Source organism: Sapajus apella, unplaced genomic scaffold, assembly GCF_009761245.1.
Source record: "Sapajus apella isolate SASKATOON/1434 unplaced genomic scaffold, GSC_monkey_1.0 scaffold67, whole genome shotgun sequence".
Classification (NCBI taxonomy): Eukaryota; Metazoa; Chordata; class Mammalia; order Primates; family Cebidae; genus Sapajus; species Sapajus apella.
Window position 1 is genome coordinate 5,283,453 of NW_022437007.1, and position 4,360 is coordinate 5,287,812.

The 4,360-nt window shown below is 33.5% G+C and overlaps 1 non-coding gene across 1 annotated transcript; it reads left to right on the forward strand.

The window, feature by feature from the left end:
* The first annotated feature begins 3,020 nt into the window (after positions 1–3,020).
* On the forward strand, positions 3,021–3,160 carry LOC116530578. The gene has a single exon (XR_004260074.1). It is a non-coding gene; the product is annotated as a small nucleolar RNA SNORA67 (small nucleolar RNA).
* The last annotated feature ends 1,200 nt before the right edge of the window (positions 3,161–4,360 follow it).

Genomic DNA, 4,360 nt, shown 5'->3' on the forward strand with positions numbered 1-4,360 from the left:
GTGTAAAAGAACATTTTGTAAGAATGTTAAGGTTCCGTATGGTATAATTTTTCCTCATTCTGTGACTCTCGCTGATGTCACACTCATATCTTCTTTGGCATAACAGAAAGGGGATCATGACCTTCTTTCTGTCAGCCATAATGAAGCCAAGATCATGGTATATAGCAAAATATACTACAGAAAGAGTAAGATTTAATCTAACATTAAAACACTCAACTTTCATGGAAAGTAATGATTCATGTCACATAAAGTTCAGAGGGGCAGTAGGTCCAGAGTAAAACTGAATTCCAAACATCTTTTGCAAATTATTTGATCATTGAATAACTGCTTCTATTCTGGAACATAGTGTTCATTCTTCTATTTCTCTTCCTTTGCTCAGGCTGTACCCTTTGACTGAAAAAGTGTCTTATACCTTACTCCCTTCTCCCTAAGTCACCCTCTCTCAACCAAACAAAAAGGAAAAACTAGGACACAGTAAACATTAGGTAAATATCAGCTACTAATTCATCATTATTATCTTTCAAGATTGTTTAAAACATTATAAATAATAGACATAAAATGCCTACCATATGGTCTCCCACAATAAGTGGCTATTATTGTTAGCATGTAATTAAGACTTCTTTCCATGTCTGTCTGCCACGCAGGTACTTAAGGGTGGGCATGATATCTTCATGTATTCATTTAACAAGTATTTGTTTAACATCCAAAATGTACATGGCATTGTGATGTGTATCAGTAGAGACACATGGAGGACAAGCTAGCTAGGATCCCAGAATTTCCTAAAAACTACCTGCCTGAGTTATTAGTACCCCTGTCATTTTTTGTATTTCCTATCACTGAGCACTTTTCACACTTTTAGGTAAAATATCTAAGTGTTTGTCATGTGGAATCAGAGAAGGCTTTCCTTGCCTTCTTAATTATTGTACCAATTTCATAAATATGAATTGATCAACTTATTAAGCCTTCTGTTTTTATTTCTGGAAATCATCATTGCATCTATAAAACATTAACAGTTTCATAAACATTTTTTCCTAGTCATTAGCCTTAGTTTACAAATTATCAAATTTTTGAACTAGCAGATTATATGTTACTTTTGTTAAATCGTTAATTTTCAACAACTCACATACATGATTAAATATTAAAAATATATTTTGTGACTATAGCCTTTTATGTTTTCCAGAATACAAAAAGAAAGATATGAAGTTATATGAAGACATTATTTCCAGGCTGTTATGTGAGATGTTTTTTAGTTCAAGATTTAAGTCATTTCTAAGATAACAATAAGGTAAAATTGTAAACTCCAAATTGTCATTTGCTTGGCGAGACTTCTCAGGGATCTCTAGATAAAAAATTAAGTGGACTATCAATCCAGGTTTCTTTTATCAGGGTCAATAACCCCTAATTTTCATCATAGCATTCAGACTAAACCTATTCAAACAATTTTTCAGCTTAGAGAATAAGTAATTGCTGTATATTCATCTTTAAAAAACTTTATTCACATTTTAAATGCAGAAGGGAAGCTACAATTCCATCTAATTACAATCACTGAAAGTAAAAGATGAACTTTTTAGTATCTTTATTTTATCCTCAACCTCTATACCAAAGCTGTTTTTTTAAACTAGAGACTTGAATGGCTTTCAGAGAAAGAAATTTATATCAGAGTCTTAAGCTGCCATATAGATGCAGGCAAAGAAGACATGTCTATATATCAGCAGAAATTCTGCACATATTAAAAGATAAGTAAAAATTAACAGTCTTACAGTAATTAATTTCAACCTTTGTTAGTTGCTATAAAAAATAACATCATTATATGCATGCAGTATTCTTCAACAATAGAACCTATTTTAAAGACTTTTAAGATATGGAAATAGTTTTAGCTTTTAAATCCTCTTATGAATTTTCTAAAATTCATCTATATGTTCTGCTCACACTTTCTCTCCATTAAGACAAATCACATTTTCTTTGATAACATCACATCATTTCCACTGACATACTAATGGATCCTACTGAGTGTTACAAGTTTATGGCTATATGATTCATTTCTATAATAATCTCATTTTCATTAATATAACAGCTCCAAATGTAGTACATCAATTCCTGAGATATCCACATTCACATCCTAATGACTTTTTCATCCCTTAATGGGTTTAAAAGAGAACAGTCACATTGTTCTGGAAAAAAAATAAACCTCAGTAGGAGACTTAAAGACTTAAATCAACTACATTACTAGTGTCCTCTCAGCAAAATGGTAATGATTCAAGAACGTACTGATCCAACAATTTGCATATATGCAGAACATTTCCTCAAAAAAATCTAAAAGAATATAACAAAAAAAACACAATGGAGAATAAAAATAAATTTTCAAAGTAATTCAGCACATATTGTTACTTATTCCAGATTTTAGTAATTGTACTATGAAGACACATAGTTTGATTATCTGTGGGCCTGGGGAATTATAGGTGGGCTTCAAAGAATAAGTAAATCCCTTTATGGTATAGAAATAATATGTTTTATATATGTATATTTATGGAGATAGTCCACATTTTTCATCACATTCTAAAAATAGTTATGATCAATACACACACACACACACACACACACACACACACACACATATAAAGACCCCATTGTTAGTCTACTTCTATAACAAACCAGAAGAAAACAGACTGAGTGCTTACACTGTATGAAGTGATTCATATGTAAATAGAATATGAGAGGAAGTAGGAATAGTACTTTTAGCCCTAATCATCTATATCATGAGTACCAATATGAATTTGGAATTTTGAAAGAGAATGATACAAAATTATAGTTTTGACTTAAGAAGGCAGAAACATGACTTGAAATTATAATACAGCAATAGGTGATTATACCATTTTCCTGAAAAACAAACCTGTTCATATTTGCATGGAAATAAGTTGGAGAGTCTGTGTTCAATGCTGCAAGTAAATGGAAGAAAAAGTTTATATAAAGAGGTTGGAGAAATTTTTATCTTAAGAATTGGCATAATAATTCCTTTTCTTATCCAATGTGATTCCCTCTCCAAGGGGACATCCAGTGCCCCTCTCAGGAGAGTGGCAACTTGGAATAGAATCTGGAATGCCTAAGGTCTTTTGGGAACAGGGATGCTTATTTCCTCTGCCTTCCTTGGCTGCTTACATGGATACCCACATGTCATCCCTTCAGGATAGATTCTCATGCACATGCTAAAGAGTTGTCTTTCTTGACGTAGGTAAGAGGCATTGATGTGCAGCAGGTTTCTTTAGTCAACAACTATGACCTTCCCACCAACAGGGAAAACTATATCCACAGAATCCATCAAGGTGGACGGTTTGGCTATAAAGGTGTAGCTATTAACATGGTGACAGAAGATGAGAGGACTCTTCGAGACATAAAGACCTTCTATAACACCTCCATTGAGGAAATGCCCTTTAGTGTTGCTGACCTCATCTGAGGGGCTGTCCTGCCATCTAGCCCCAGCTAGATGGGGGGCTAAGGAGCAGCAGGAGGGGAGAGGGAAGGGAGACAAGTAATGGACATCTTGTCATTTTTTTTCTTTGAATAAATGTCACTTTTTGAGGCAAATAATAATAATAATAATCCTTTTCTTGTGGGATCTATCTTTGAGAAAAACATCCCACTTTGGGGAAAACCTATCTGAAGACCAAAACATGGGAGAAAAGAGATAAATTCATCTAAGTAAGACAAATAGATAGTTTTTAATCAGAAAAAAGGAATACAAAAGGAGCAGGACAAAGAACTTAGAAACTGAAAAAGTTTGGAAATAAAGGCCAAGAAAACTTCCTGGTGGAAGAATAGGCAACAAAATTAACAACAACAAAAAAAAATGATGCCCAGGAGCAGATAGAAGCTTTGTGGGCATACACTTAGGCAATTTTGGTGGTCCTTGTTCAAAAAAAAACCCCAGATTTTTGAATCTCTAATTAGGGAACAAATCTTTGGAAGAAACACTTAAACTGGGGTTCCTAAATCTGTAGCTTTATTAGTTTCATGGAAATTCATGACAAGTCACGTCTAACATTCCATTTGAAATTCTTACATGCAGTACATCTACTAAAATTCATGTCTTCCTTCTTGCACCCATGTGTTCATTACAATGCTATTCACAATAGTAAAGACATGGAATCAACCTAGATGTCCATCAATGGTAGACTGAATAAAGAAAATCCAGTACATAGATACTGTGGAATACCATACAGCCATAAAAAATAAAATTCCAACAATGTAGATACATCTGGAAAACTTCATCCTAAGCAAACTAACACAGGAACAGAAAACCAAATACCAAACGCTCTCATTAACAAGTGAGGGCTAAACATTGTATACAGATGGATACGAAGAT